General features: G+C 38.1%; 1 protein-coding gene and 1 non-coding gene across 12 annotated transcripts in view; one reads left to right on the top strand and one right to left on the bottom strand.

Annotated features, from left to right (window-relative positions):
• Positions 1-16,459, bottom strand: part of EPHA6 (EPH receptor A6) — a 1,025,466-nt gene that overhangs the window by 410,109 nt on the left and 598,898 nt on the right. The window lies entirely within an intron of this gene.
• Positions 9,740-9,845, top strand: LOC133255077 (U6 spliceosomal RNA). Its single transcript, XR_009738866.1, has one exon. It is a non-coding gene; the product is annotated as a U6 spliceosomal RNA (small nuclear RNA).

Here is a 16,459-nt window from a genome sequence, read left to right as displayed (position 1 = left end):
CTGAAGATGGTGACTGCAGCCATGGAATTAAAAGGCGCTTACTCCTTGTAAGGAAAGTTACGACCAACCTAGACAGTATATTAAAAAGCAGAGACATTACTTTGCCAACAAAGGTCTGTCTAGTCAAGGCTATGGTTTTTCCAGTGGTCATGTATGGATGTGAGAAATGGACTGTAAAGAGGGCTGAGTGCAGAAGAATTGATGCTTTTGAACTGTGGTGTTGGAGAAGACTCTTGAGAGTCCCTTGGACTGCAAGGAGATCCAACCAGTCCATCCTAAAGGAGATCAGTCCTGAGTATTCATTTGAAGGACTGATATGGAAGCTGAAACTCCAATACTTTGGTCCCCTGATGCGAAGAGCTTACTCATTGGATAAGACCTTGATGCTGGGAAAGATTGAGGGCAGGAGGAGAAGGGGATGACAGAGGATGAGATGGTTGGATGGCATCACAGACTCAATGGACATGGGTTTGGGTGGACTCTGGGAGTTGGTGATGGACGGGATGCCTGGCATGTTGCGGTTCATTGGGTCGCAAAGAAGCAGACACAACTGAGAGACTGAACTGAACTGAACTGAAAAAAGGTTCAGAGTCTTAAAAGAAATCCATACAATAGATTTCAATCAAGCTGTTTAAAAAATGATCTAGACATACAGGCATCGGGGAATAAGCATAATATTTAAAGTCACAAAAGTGAAAAGTGAAAGTGAAGTTGCTCAGTCGTGTCCAACTCTTTGCGACCCCATGGATTGTAGCCTACCAGATTCCATCATCCATGAGATTTTCCAGGCAAGAATACTGGAGTGGGTTGCCATTTCCTTCTCCAGGAGATCTTCCCAACCCAGGGATTGAACCTGGGTCTCCCGCATTGTAGGCAGACTCTTTACCATCTGAGCCACCAGGGAAGTCAAAAAGTCACAAAAGCACTATGCAAAACAATATACATGGTGTGATTCAAAATATTTCTAAAATAGTAAATGCCCACAAAGTATGTAACTAAACTATATAACTATTGTATGTTGCTGTTCCTGTTTAGTCGCTAAGTCGTGTCTGACTCTTCATGACCCCATGGACTGTCATCTACCAGGCTCCTCTTTCCATAGGATTTCCCAGACAAGAATACTGGAGTAGATTACCATTTCCTCCTCCAGGGGATCTCTACAACCCAGGAAACTATTGTGTAACTATTGATAAGTCATGTAGCTACCAAGACTATTTTGGAAGATTTGGAATTGATCATGAATGAGATGACGGCCAGTTCCTCTCAAAATCATAATTCAGCAATATTCTTTTAAAAAAATTTAAAAATGTCATTCAGTGGTATAAACACCCACAGGGATGACCCTCCTCCTGAGGATGATGAGAACAAAGAAAATCAAAGGGATGTTATCCCTGTCTGGGACACATAATACCTGAAAGTTTCCCAAGGAAAATTTTTTTAAACTTACTATGACTGTAGACTATTTAAACATCATAGATTTGCTTGATATTATACATGTAAGAGTGTGGCCAGCATAATCAAGAGGAAAACTCATGAGGAGATTCTCAAGACATTCAATAGCAAAAATGACTTTACTGAAGAAGCAGCAGCCCAGGAAGGCAAAGAGAACCAGTGGTGAGAAGACAAGTGAAATATTATGCCTGACACTGTAATACTGAAAGGGCTTTTCCAAATACTACTTGTGCTACTCTGTTTATAATTGTTACTATTAGACAAATAGACAAATGTAGCAGTGAATCAACTGTACTTGGAGGATACTGTCCTCATTGCACCTGTTGTTTTAGTACTGATTCCAAACCTCTAGCTGAGTTTCTTCCAGTGTGATCAAAACTTTCTCTTTTCTTTGACCTGGATAAAACTGAACTGTGGGTTCTCTAAAAACACATACATACCCACTGCTGCTGCTGCTAAGTTGCTTCAGTCGTGTCCGACTCTGCACGACCCCATAGACGGCAGCTCACCAGGCTCCCCCGTCCCTGAGATTTTCCAGGCAAGAACACTGGAGTGGGTTGCCATTTCCTCCTCCAATGCATGAAAGTGAAAAGTGAAAGTGAAGTCGCTCAGTCGTGTCCAACTCTTAGCGACCCCATGGACTGCAGCCTACCAGGCTCCTCCGTCCATGGGATTTTCCAGGCAAGAGTACTGGAGTGGGGTGCCATTGCCTTGTCCATACATACCCACACACATACATTATATATCAACTATAACAGGGTTAAATTACTAATAGTTGTTTACCATGCTCACTTAGAAAACTAGAAGTTAACAAGAGCAAAACAGAAATAAACCTAATAATTGTCCAATAGTTTCTGATTTTGAAATTACATTGACAAATTATTATATTACCCATAATTTAAAAATCTGATTTAAAAGGAATATGATCTCAAAGAGCCTAAATAATCTCAGTCTTAGCTTATGTGATATTCTGAAGACTTTTTCAAAAATATAATTCAAAATTTTAATAAATTCAAAAAGTTGAAGCTAAATATGAATATATTTATAAGGTATGACTATGAAGTAACACATGTACCTTATGGAAGAGTTACTAAATTTTAGTCTTGCTATATATTTCTGTCATCCTTGAGTTTATGTGATGATACAAAATTGCAGACAAAGCTAGCTAAAAGCCACTGGCTTCAAAAGTATTTTAAATGAAGAAGTTTTGTGAAAATTAGTCTCAAAAGTATCATGGATTTGCTTATTAGATGTTTCAAGAAGGAAAAAGAGAAGATCCTTTTCTATGCTGTTGGACCCCTAAAGTGCATAAACAAACCAGAAAATTTCAGTCACATTTTGACTGTGAAACAACCCATGGATAAACTTGGGAATTTTAGAAGAGAGATTCACATATAAGGACTTCTATTCATAAGATAAAATAGCAGCGATTTCCATTTTTTCCCTTAAGACAGAACCCAGACTTGTTTAAGACTTCTTTGATCACTGCAAATGAAATTGATTTTGATGTCTGAATTCCTAAAACATTTATTGTCTATTCCACGTGATACTAGCAATTGTCTGCCTCTATCGTAAGCTCTTGCAAGCCCTTTGATAGAATAAATAATAATAATATATTGTAGTTCACTTTTCAACTTCCCATGCTTTTCACATACATTAAATCACCTTTAAAATATACTGAAACTTTGTAAGTACAACTATTTTCAAGTTGAGAAATGTGGATCAGACTGGAAACAACAGGTACATAAGAGATAAGAAGTAGACTCCAGACTAAGACTGTACCTTAGGGACCATGTCACTGTGCTACATTTCAAGATCTAAAGCTCCCACAGGACCTGGTACAGTGACACACAAAGACATTAGAAACTTTGCATGTAAATATGTCCTTTATTCAGAACTTGTTTAAATCTCGTTTCAAGGCTTATCGCACAATTGCCCTGGCCTCTGAGGTTTTGTTTTATATATCCATTATGGTACCATGCAAACACTATCTAATTAATTTACATACACCATGTATATAACCATCATTCTATAAGAGTAGAATTAATGTAAGAAAATAATAATAACATATAAGAATACTAATGTGCTCAGTCATTCAATCATTTCCAACTCCTTGTGACCCCATGGACTAGAGCCTGCCAGTCTCCTCTGATCATGGGATTCTCCAGACAAGAATAGTGGAGTGGGTTGCCATTTCCTCTAGGCTGCCATGCCATCTCCAGGGTATCTTCCCAACTCAGGGATCAAATCCATGTCTTCTGTGTCTCCTGCATTTCAGGCGGATTCTTTACATTGAACCACCTGGGAAGCCCATTATTTCATGATCTCAACTGAAAAATGTATATGGACTGAGGAATAAAACAAAGGCCCAAATATTCTGAGTTATTTGACTACTGATTTTGAGTACTCGCAGTATCAATTGCCTTTTCACTAATTCTAACCCCATTTTCATCATTCCAATACCTGTTCTAACTTCTGAACTGAGCTCTCAATTTTCCTCACCACAGTTTAACATCTTTTGATCAGTAAAAGTCTGCTGGATCCCATAGATTTTTATAGGTTGTAATGTTAAGTTCTATAAGTCTATATAATCTAGCTGTGCAATGTTAAAATAGCTGTTTTTGATTTTTTATTCTCTATTATTTTTTGGGAGTGAAAGTTATATTCATAATTTTGTATAAGCATATATTTGCTGTACAGAAGCAAAATTTGCAAGCCTAAATGTATTTCTTTGGCTTAAGAATTAATTTAGGTTGGTTATTAATTTTTTAATAGAAGTATAGTTGATTTAAAACCAAGCAACCTGATTAAAGAATGGGCAGAAGACCTAAAAAGACTAATATATTAGTTTCAATATTTTTATAGATTGTACTTCATTTAATGTTATTATGAAATAATCGCTATATTTTCCTCCACTATACAATATACCCTTGCTGCCTATTGTATACATGGTAGTTTTAATCTCTTAATCCCATATGCTTATGTTGTCCTTCATCCCACTTCCCTCTCCCCACTGGTAACCACTAGTTTGTTCTCTGTATCTGTGAGTCAGTTTCTGTTTTTTTTATCATGGCTAAAATGTTGTCTGCCATATCAGTAAACAAAGGATGCTGCAGCCATCAAGTCATTACATTAAAGCTGCCCAGAAGGTGAGCCCTGAGCCCCGAGGGAACTCAGGATGGAGACAAATGGGCTGCGGGCTGCCCACTGCCAAGCCCATCTAGCAGTCAGCTGCTGCAGCCATCCCAACTGTGCACCTGAGAAAACTCAGGATACTGGCCCCAGATAGCTGAGGGCATATCAAAGGAATGGTTTCAGTGAGTCCAGACTCTTGCATCTGCCCATACACAGAAAAGTGCTAAATTCCTTTAGAAACCTGGTTTTCTTTCATTAACAGTAGTCTTTTAATGGTCTGACTACCTGATTTAGTTGCAAAAACTCCCATATATCCCGGCTTTCCCCAATCCTCTTCTGAGCAGTCTCAGTGTTATTTGAGATGATTTTTCCTGGGCTCAAAGTCTTAAGAGTGTCTGCCAAACAAAACATAATGCTCAGCTTTTAGGCTGTGCTTTCTTTTTTTATTTGATCTACAGTTATACACATTCATTCATTTGTATTATCTTTTTTTTTTTTTTTAAGATTCCACATATAAGTGATAACAAAGAATATTTATTTTACTCTGTCTGATTATCTCACTAGAGAGCTCAGAAATAAATCCATGTGCCTGTGGTCAATTAATCTATGACAAAGGAGGCAAGAATATACAACGAAGTAAAGAGAGTCTCTTCAGTAAGTGGTGCTGGGAAAGTTGGACAGCTACAAGTAAAGGAATGAGATTAGACTATTTCCTCACACTATATACATAAATAAACTTATAATGGATTAAAGACCTAAATGTAAGACCTGAAACAATAACAATCCCAGAAAAGAACATAAGAAGAACGCTTTTTGACATAGATTGCAGCAATACTGTTTTGATCTGTCTTCTAAGGCAAAAGAAATAAAAGGAAAAATAAACAAATGGGCTCTAATTTAACTTAACAGCTTTTATAAGCAAAGGAAATCATTGACAAAAGGAAAGACAACCCACTGAATAGGAGAAAATATTTGCAAATAATACCACTGATAAGGACTTAATATCCAAGACACATAAACAGCTCCTATATTTCAATATAAAAAAACCCAAACTATCGATTAAAGAATAGGTAGTAGACCTGAAGAGGGCTTCCCAGGTGGTGCTAGAGGCAAAGAACCCATCTGCCAAAGCAGGAGATATAAGAAATGCCATCCCTGGGTCAGGAAGATCCCTTGGATGAGGGCATGGCAACCCACTCAGTATTCTTGCCTGGAGGATCCCATGGACAGAGGAGCCTACAGTCCATACAGATGCAAAGAGTTGGACATACCTGAAGCTACTTAACACACACACATAGACCTGAATAGGTTTCCCCAATGGCTCATCATTAAAGAAGCAGCCTGCAATGCAGGAGATGCAGTTTTGATCCCTGGAGGAGGAAATGGCAACCCACTCCAGTATTTTTGCCAGGGAAAATCCCATGGAGAGAGGAGCCTGGTGGGCTGTAGTCCATGGGGTTGCAGAGTCAGACAAGACTGAATGACTGAACACAGAAAACCTGAATACATGTTTTTCCAGAGAAGACATATCTGACTCTTTATGACCCCACAGACTATAGTCTGTCAGGCTCCTTTGTCCATAGAATTCTCCAGGCAAGAACTGGAGTGGGTAGCCAGCCATTCCCTTCTCTAGAAAGAAGATGTATAGATAGGTAAAAGGCACATGAAAAGATGCTCAACATCACTAATTATTAGAGAAATGTAAATCAAAACCACAATGAGACACCACCTCATACATGTCAGAAAGGCTAACATCCAAGAAAATACAAATAAATAATGGCGAGGATGTGTAGAAAAGCAAATTCCTCTACACTGTTGGGGGAGTGTAAATTGGTGTGGCCACTATGAAAAACAGTGTGCAGGTTTCTCAAAAAATTGAAGACAGAACTGTCATGAGTACATGTGTGTATGCTAAGTTGCTTCTATTGTGCCCAACTCTATGGCCCTATGCACTGTAGTCCATCAGGCTCCTCCTTCCATGGGATTCTCCAGGCAAGAATACTGGAATGGGTTGCCATGCCCTCCTCCAGGGGATCTTCCTGACCCAGGGATCGAACCCATGTCTCTTATATATCTCCTGCATTGGCAGGCAGGTTCTTTACCACTAGCACCGCCTGGGAAGCCTACCATAGGATCCAGCAATTCCACTCATGGGCATATATATGAAAAAACAAACAAACAAACAGGAAAATACTAAGTTGAAAATACACACACACAACCTTTATAGCAGCATTATTTACAATAAGGAAAACAACCCAAGTTATGGAAATTACCCAATGTCCATCACCAGATGAATGGATAAAGAAGATGTGAGACATATATATATATATGTCTCACATCTTCTTTATCCATTTATGAACAGTGAATCATTATTGAGCCAGCAACATGCATGGATCTGGAGGACTTCATGCTTAGTGGAAGAGGCTGATTATTTTTAAGAAACAGAAGACTCAGGAAGCCCTTCTTTTCATGTCCCTCTTAGCTGTCTAAAGAATTTAGGTAAAGGTTCTGTTCCTTGAATACAGATATCACCAGAGATCCCTGAAAAGAATATGGACTGGACGTGGTGGGACAAACTTATCAGGCTTGTCAAGAACCTCTTTGTGCCCCACTGTCTCTGTATGGCACAACAAATAAATGCTTTCCTGTGAATTGCCTTTTTTCCTTTAGGAATCCCAAATCACTACTCCAGCATACTCTTTTGTATGAATATTTAGCTGACAATGGTGTTTAAGGTGAAGGTTTCAATCATTTTTGGGGGGAGTTACTCAGATTTCCTGGGCTTTTCCTCTGCCCATGGGATTCTCCAGGCAAGAATACTGGAGTATTTCCTAGTCCATGGGATCTTCCTGACCCAGGGATTGAACCTGGGTGTCCTGCATTGCAGGCAGATTCTTTATCACTGAACCCCCAGAGAAGCCCCTCTCTCATTAATACATTTTATCAAACTTTTATTTGGTTTTTCCTGTCAGTCTGTCTCAGGTCAATTTTATTTTTAGATCAGCCAGAAGAACCTAGAAGGGAGAAGAAAATTTCTTCCTTACCAAAGTTGGCTTAAAGCTCAACATTCAGAAAACGAAGATCATGGCATCTGGTCCCATTCCTTCATGGGAAATGGATGGGGAACGAGTGGAAACAGTGTCAGACTTTATTTATTGGGGCTCCAAAATCACTGCAGATGGTGACTCAGCCATGAAATTAAAAGACGCTTACTCCTTGGAAGAAAAGTTATGACCAACCTAGATAGCATATTCAAAAGCAGAGACACTACTTTGCCAACATACATCCGTCTAGTCAAGGCTATGGTTTTTCCTGTGGTCATGTATGGATGTGAGAGTTGGACTGTGAAGAAAGCTGAGCGCTGAAGAATTGATGCTTTTGAACTGTGGTGTTGGAGAAGACTCTTGAGAGTCCCCTTGGACTGCAAGGAGATCCAATCAGTCCACTCTGAAGGAGATCAGCCCTGGGATTTCTTTGGAAGGAATGATGTTAAAGCTGAAACTCCAGTACTTTGGCCACCTCATGTGAAGAGTTGACTCACTGGAAAAGACTCTGATGCTGGGAGGGATTGGGGGCAGGAGGAGAAGGGGACGACAGAGGATGAGATGGCTGGATGGCATCACCGACTCGATGGACGTGAGTTTGAGTGAACTCCGGGGGTTGGTGATGGACAGGGAGGCCTGGCGTGCTGCAATTCATGGGGTCACAAAGAGTCGGACACGACTGAGCACCTGAAATGAACTGAACTTAACTGAACAGTGTGCATGTGCGTGTGTACATGTAAATCTGTATGAGTTGTGTGTGCACACGTGTGTATGAGTGCGTGAGAGTATGTGAATGTGTGTGTGTGTATACATATGAGTGTGCATGAGTGTGATCGTGTATGTGTGTGTGTGTGCATGCTTTTATAGAGAGTATAGAAAGGCAGAAGAAAGCACTCATGCTGCTGCCCACTTGGGGGATGTTGGATGATCCTGTCACACAGATTCAAGAAGATGCAAGTGTATTCCTGATAATTTACCATAAATAGGACTGTAAAACTGCCTTTGTTCTCTCATTAAAGAAATAATGCAATGCAACAACAGATTTATTGGCCTTGTTTCTGGTTCAAGCCAAGAGGAATAAATCTTGATTCTTCCTTGATGGAGATAGTCTTTGCGTAGGACAAGTATCCAGGTGCTATCACAGCTGCCTTGAAACATTCATGGCTTCCTGAGGATATGGGTGATTTTGTTCTTATCATTGATCAAATAGCAGAGTAAATCACTTGCATAAAATAACGCCTGGTGGAGCTCTGTGGTTTGCTCTCATTTTCTATAGTTATTAATTGTTGTTTACAAATCATGACTGCATGTACAAAAAAGCTTGTGTTTTCTCCTATTGGCTGCTGGCTCATAATTTCTACTTCATGTTCTCATAGTAGCTTTAAAAGTATTTAGTGCATATGTTACACTTTTATTTTATTTATAGTCACTGACATTTGTGACTCGTTTGTTAACAAGCCAAATGGCATTGCTCCAAATTTATTAAAGAAGTTAATAGGATTTCAAAGATTGTTAAAGCTAAAAATGATCTAAGTAGTAAAATTCATTATCAATAATATAAATCATAGTCACACTTTTATATTTCTTTAAAATGCAACATGGTGTGTTAAATAATTGTGTTTTTTTTCCTAAATTCTATTTCTAAGGGAAACAATATGTAGATAAAAAAATTTTTTTTAGTCTGCACATTTGCACGGTGAGTTCATACAACCAAGTAGTATTTGTTTTCTTAATACTAACATAATGAATCATACAATATACATGAAAATGCATAAAATATAATATTAATTTTAAAAACTAAAATTGGAATTTAGCAACACATAATTTCTGAATATTCAAGTTGTATTAGGTTATTTTAAGTAAAGTGACAGGAAAACAAGGAAATGGATCTGTAATGATGGTATTTTAGTTGGTACACAATATCATGGCCATCACAATGGTTTACAGCCAGCACTCTTCAATCTGGATAATGCCTAAGCTGTAAAATATTTAAGTGTTTTGAGTGTTACCTTGAATATATGTACTTCTGTCCTTAATAGTTTTAGAATTATGTCATTTACTATAATTGTTTTCATGGTTTTCTGACTTTGATGTAAGAGATCAATTTTGTGCTTGCTCCAGCAGCACACGTACTAAAACTAGAAGGATACAGAGAAGATGAGCATGGTCCCTGTGCAAGGGTAAAGGAAAATTCATAAAGTGTTCCATATTTTTGGAATATTACTCATATTTTTGGAATATTCCTAAAAAGAAAAAAAATGAGTCATTTGTAATTATATAGTTGAACTTAAGACAGTCATATAGAAAAGTAAGCCAGAAGGATAAAAAACAAATATTGCATATTAATGTGTATATATGGATTGAGAAAAATCCTACTGATGAACCTATATGCACGGCAGGAATAAAGACACAGATGTAGAGAACAGACTTGTGGGCACAGGAAGGAAAGAACGGGTGGGATGAATTGAGAGAGTAGCACTGACATATATATACTATACTGTGTAAAACTTACAGCTAGTGGGAGCCTGGCTGTCTAGCACAGGGAGCTCAGCTCAGTGCTCTGCGATGACCTAGAGGGGGTGAGTGGGGGAAGGAGTGTGCGACAGGCTCTAGAAGGAGGGAATATATGTATAATTATAGCTGATTCACATTGTTATACAGCAGAAACTAACACAACATTGTAAAGCAGTTATACTCCAATTAAAAAATAAAATTAAAAAAAGACAAATTTCAATAATGGGAATTTTTTAAACTACATATCTATTAATTTGATACATATGTTTTTGATTTGTATTTGTAGCTGTTCAGCTCAGTTCAGTTCAGTCACTCAGATGTGTGCGACTCTTTGCGATCCCAGGCACTGCAGCACACTAGGCTTCCCTGTCCATCACCAACTCCCAGAGCATACTCAAATTTACATCCATTGAATCAGTGATACCATCTAGAGATCACATCCTCTGTTGTCCCCTTCTTCTCCCACCTTCAATCTTTCCCAGCATCAGGGTCTTTTCAAATTGAGTCAGTTTTTCACATCAGGTGGCCAAAGTACTGGACTTTCAGCTTCAGCCTCAGTCCTTCCAATGAATATTCAGTACTGATTTCCTTTAGGATGGACTGGTTGGATCTTCTTGCTGTCTAAGTGATTCTCAAGAGTATTCTCCAACATCACAGTTCAAAAGCATCAATTCTTTGGTGGTCAGTTTTCTTTATAGTCCAACTCTCACATCCAAACATGACTACTGAAAAAACCAAAGCTTTGACTAGATGGACCTTTGTTGGCAAAGTAATGTCTCTGCTTTTTAATATGCTGTCTAGGTTGGTCATACCTTTTCTTCCAAGGAGTAAGCATCTTTTAATTTCAATGCTGCAGTCACCGTCTGTAGTGATTTTCAGTTCAGTTCAGTTAAGTTCAGTCGCTCAGTCGTGTCCGACTCTTTGCGACCCCATGTATTGCAGCACGCCAGGCCTCCCTGTCCATCACCAACTCCCAGAGTTCACTCAAACTCATGTCCATCGAGTTGGTGATGCCATCCAGCCATCTCATTCTTTGTTGTCCCCTTCTCCTCCTGTCCCCAACCCCTCCCAGCATCAGAGTCTTTTCCAATAAGTCAACTCTTCGCCTGAGGTGGCCAAAGTACTGGAGTTTCAGCTTTAGCATCATTCCTTCCAAAGAACGCCCAGAACTGATCTCCTTCAGAGTGGACTGGTTGGATCTCCTTGCAGTCCAAGGGACTCTCAAGAGTCTTCTCCAACACCACAGTTCAAAAGTATCAATTCTTCAGTGCTCAGCTTTCTTCACAGTCCAACTCTCACATCCATACACGACCACTGGAAAAACCATAGCCTTGACTAGACAGACCTTTGTTGGCAAAGTAATGTCTCTGCTTTTGAATATGCTGTCTAGGTTGGTCATAACTGTTCTTCCAAGGAGTAAGCGTCTTTTAATTTCATGGCTGCAATCACCATCTGCAGTGATTTTGGAGCCCAGAAAAATAAAGTCTGGCACTGTTTCCACTGTTTCCCCATCTACTTGCCATGAAGTGATGGGACCAGATGCCATGACCTTAGTTTTCTGAATATTGAGTTCTAAGCCACTTTTCCACTCTCCTCTCACTTTCATCAAGAGGCTCTTTAGTTCTTCTTTGCTTTCTGCCATAAGTGTGTTGTTATCTGCATATCTGAAGTTATTGATATTTCTCCTGGCAATCTTGATTCCAGCTTGTGCTTCCTCCAGCCTGGCATTTCACATGATGTAATCTGCATATAAGTTAAATAAACAAGGTGACAAAATATAGCATTGACATACTCCTTTCTGTTGTTCCATGTCCAGTTCTAACTATTGCTTCCTGACCTGCATACAGATTTCTCAAGAGGCAGGTCAGGTGGTCTGGTATTCCCATCTCTTTCAGAATTTTCCACAGTTTGTTGTGATCCACACAGTCAAAGGCTTTGGCATAGTCAATAAGGCAGAATAGATGTTTTTCTGGAACTCTCTTGCTTTTTCAATAATCCAATGGATGTTGGCAATTTGACATCTGGTTCCTCTGACTTTTCTAAATCCAGCTTGAACATCTGGAAGTTCAGAGTTTGTGTACCATTGAAGCCTGGCTTGGAGAATTTTGAGCATTACTTTGTTAGTGTGTGAGATGAGTGTAATTGTGCAATAGTTTGAGCATTCTTTGGCATTGCCTTTCTTTGGGACTGCAGTGACCTTTTCTAGTCCTTTGGCCACTGCTGAGTTTTCCAAATTTACTGGCATATTGAGTACAGCACTTTCACAGCATCATCTTTTAGGATTTGAAATAGCTCAACTGGAATTCCATCACCTTCACTAGATTTGTTCGTAGTGATGCTTCCTACGGCCCACTTGACTTCACATTCTAGGGTGTCTGGCTCTAGGTGAGTGATCACACCATTGTGATTATCTGAGTCATGCAGATCTTTTTTGTATTGTTCTTCTGTGTATTCCTGCCACCTCTTCTTAATTTCTCCTGCTTCTGTTAGGTCCATACCATTTCTGTTTTTTATTGTGGCCATCTTTGGCACATCTTTGTAGCTGTTAGTTGCCTAATTTTGCCTGGTTCTTAAGCAAGCCAAATCTGTTTTCAAAGAGAAGTGGTCTAGCAGGCTAAAAATCAGCCCATATAATAAATCCAGTGAGAAATGAGTCATAAATCCACTGAGAAATGACCTCTGCTTGCTGGAGATTTGTTTCCCAGATACCCACAGAAAAGTTTCCTTGCATGCAGCTATGCTTCAGAAAAACCTGAGTATAATTTGCTCAGATCAATTTCCTAATCTCAATTACATCTTCCCACATTTTGAACTGTTCTGCTAGGTGGTGCTAGAGGTAAATAACCTGCCTGCCAATCAGGAGATGCCAGAGACGCAGGTTCAGTTCCTGGGTTGGGAAGATCCTATGGAGGAGGAAATGCTAACCACTCCAGTATTCTTGCCTGGAGAATTCCTCAGAGGAGCCTGGCAGTCTATGGTCCATAGGGTCGCAAAGAGTCAGACACGACTGAAGTGACTTAGCCCTAGCACTGCTCTCTACACTTTATATATCTTGTCCATTTGAGAATATACACTATGATGTTTCTTTTTTTAAACTTCTAAACTCTACTTATCTGTTTAAAGTCAAAGCCTCCTGGAAGAATTCAACTGTCATAAATCCCCTCCCTCAGGAGTTCTGCAACCAGAGAGGACTGATGCCTATCACCAGAAAAGAGAAGTTAGCACCCTAAGAAATCATCTAAACAGACACTGTCACAAAACTATATATCTGCCATCTATTTTTGTAAGGGTCCATTTATCTTTTCTAAATGTCATTTGTGTTCCCATAAGTGCTCTTTATTCCCCTCCCCTTCCCCTGTCAAGATATAAGTCCCCAGTTCTAAATGTCTCCTTGAGTCATATTTTTCTATGAACTATGTATATACAGGAATAAAAATCCATCTTTTCTCTTGATAATCTCTCTTTTGTCAATTTAATTCACAAGTCTAAGAACAATATAAAAAGAAGGTAGGCAATTTTCTTTTTCTTCCCTGACAGCTTCAATGCAATGAGGATGGGTACAATGCTATTAATAGTAGTATAATTATGGGTGGTATTGTTGTCTTAGATGTTTTCATGAGAGTATTTTTGAACATCTTATACATATCAATGTGCCATTTTGCGATAAGGTGGTATTTTTAAAGAATTAGAGGGAACTTCATTAGGGCACAGAAATCTAGGGAGTAAAAATCTATAGGTAGTGAACCTTTGAAATAAACCTGGTCTAAATGGCTTTCCTCTTTTCTTTCCTTATGGTGTTCCCTTTGGGGATTTTGTTCCCACTTAGGGTGTACTTACTGTCCTTTTTATAGACTCTTGCATATGCCTTTTTGTGATGGGAGTACATTTAAGTATCTAGAGATAGAATTATTAGGATAAAGGCTATCTTGATATGCATCTAGTGTTGGAATTCTGGAAGAAAGTCTACAGTATTACAACCATATTGATAGTGACTTAGTCCAAATGTGACTTTTCAAGCACTTATGTAAACTGTCCACATAAAGTAATCAGAAAAGACACTTGAATATAACCCTTAAAAAATCCCTCTTGACCTTTTAAATAATGGCCTCCAAGTAAAGAGATGCCAATTTTTATGATAATGTAAGAGGTAATGCTCGATTTTGACAAGATTAAGAAACAAATGGTATACTAAAGTCAGACTTTGTCAGCTTTTCAGAACCTATTGTGCCTATCTTTTCACTTCTGCAAATCAAACTTCCTTTCATTTTTGCCCTGGAGACACATGTATACCTGTGGCGGATTCATTTTGATATTTGGCAAAACTAATACAATTATGTAAAGTTTAAAAATAAAATAAAATTAAAAAAAAAAATACCAGCACCTCACTGGTCATAAATCACTATTTACCAAACTAAGGAGGTTGTATTTCTGGTCTTTAAGATGCTGATAGGTGTTCCATGAAGGAGATATAATATCTGCAAATTCTAATTATATCTTTGGGAAATGCTAGATTAAAGTTACTGTAAATATCAAAAAAGAGGTGATGACATTATATTTTCCTTATTTCATATTATGTAAAATGGAAAACTTTTACTGGCACTATGTTCATAAAATATCAGAATGTCTAGAAAACTACTTTTGGAAATAATATTAGTCTAACCTTTGGAAACTTTATTATGTTGACCCTAGCTCAAGAGTTTGTATTGACTACTGACATATTTCTGGCATAAAAAACTCAGAAAGACTGTCAAATGTCTTAAGTTTCTGGAACAAGACTGGGTTTCCTTTTCACTGAGATACCCTGGCAGCCACTAGGAATCTAAAGCCACAAATGAGTGAGGATGGAGGGAGGATCAGGAGAGTCCCAGCAGGGGCTCTCCTGATAGGTGTCAATGTAGTGCTGGGATTATGCAAGTGGACTTTGGAGTCAGGCTCCTTGGTTTTGAATCCCAGCTCTGTTACTGGTCATGTGAATGTGAGCAATTTATTTAACTTCTCTTGTTTTCTTTTTTTGTCTTCTAAAAAGAAGAAATAATAATATCCACTACTGAAGGTTATTGTGAGGATTAAGTATATCGTTTCATTTAAAGCATTTAAAATAACTTCTGATACATTGCAAACACGCAAGATTCCTGGCTATTGCTACTATCATGAACAAGAGAACATTGAACAAACACTGTTATTATCATAAAAGAGCCATTTCATTAATAAATCTTATACGATTTTGCAATAGTCAACATCACAAATCCAGGAAAACCTTTCATATGCCACATGCTAAAAAGTCATGCAGAAAATAAAATGTTTCTTCATATATGAAAGACTTGTGGCAAGTAGTTCCCAAAGGATATTAAATTTGAGTATCTTTGGTAAATGCTACATTGGGAGTAATTTTCCAGAAAATTACATGTTTAGGATTTCAATAAATATTGCACAGGAAAAGATTTGTGTAGTTAAGTACTATTTTGGGAACACTAGATGGGAGAAAAAGCCAAATAACTTTTCTTATTAAAGGTATTAAAACCAATACAATATTGTAAAGTTAAAAAATAAAATAAAATTTAAAAAAAATCAAAGCTTTGAATGTGTTATTATTCTGCTTTGTAAGTAGCAAAGAATATCATATAGCATGCACATTTCCTCAACTCAACTGACCAAGGAAACACTTTTTTAAAAGTATGTCACAGGAGTAATCCTCTGTAGAAATACTTTGGGGACTGCCGATATAGAAGTAAATCCAGGAAATTGAAACATTTGTTCAAACATATATACTTTATTGGAATTTTCTAGGTCCTGTTAATTGCATGCCAGGGAACATTTAAAAATCTCATGTCACCCACTGGTACTGCATTCTAGCCAAAATGCTAGAATCTAATTTTCAGGGCATGCATTTTCAATGAACAATTTCAATAATATGAACTTGGCCTTTTGTTTTAATTCTGCAAGTTTTATGTTAACCAAATAAGAGTAATGCCTTTTTGTAATGTTTCTGGATGTGTCTAGTATATGTCAGAGAGCTTTGGCAGGAAACCGATATAATTCTCACATAAAAGGCACAAATACTCCTTCTTTGGGGACATATGATATCAATGTTTCCATGAGAGTCAAGTGTCACATGTCTTTCCATAAAGATATCATTAGAAAAATATTAATGAGCCCATACCTTATTCCCTATATATCTACCCAATGAAGTCCTAAATAATCTTTCAACACCATAGAATAAACTCCTGCCTCTGGGTCAGGCCATTAAGTAAATTACTGATTAAATACATCGTTGGTGTTCTATGGCCACAAAAATTAATGTAGTACTTTCTTTT

The sequence above is a fragment of the Bos javanicus genome, chromosome 1 (genome assembly GCF_032452875.1).
Source record: "Bos javanicus breed banteng chromosome 1, ARS-OSU_banteng_1.0, whole genome shotgun sequence".
Taxonomy (NCBI): Eukaryota; Metazoa; Chordata; class Mammalia; order Artiodactyla; family Bovidae; genus Bos; species Bos javanicus.
Note: the sequence above shows the minus strand (reverse complement) of the source record. Positions and strands in the feature narration are given on the sequence as shown.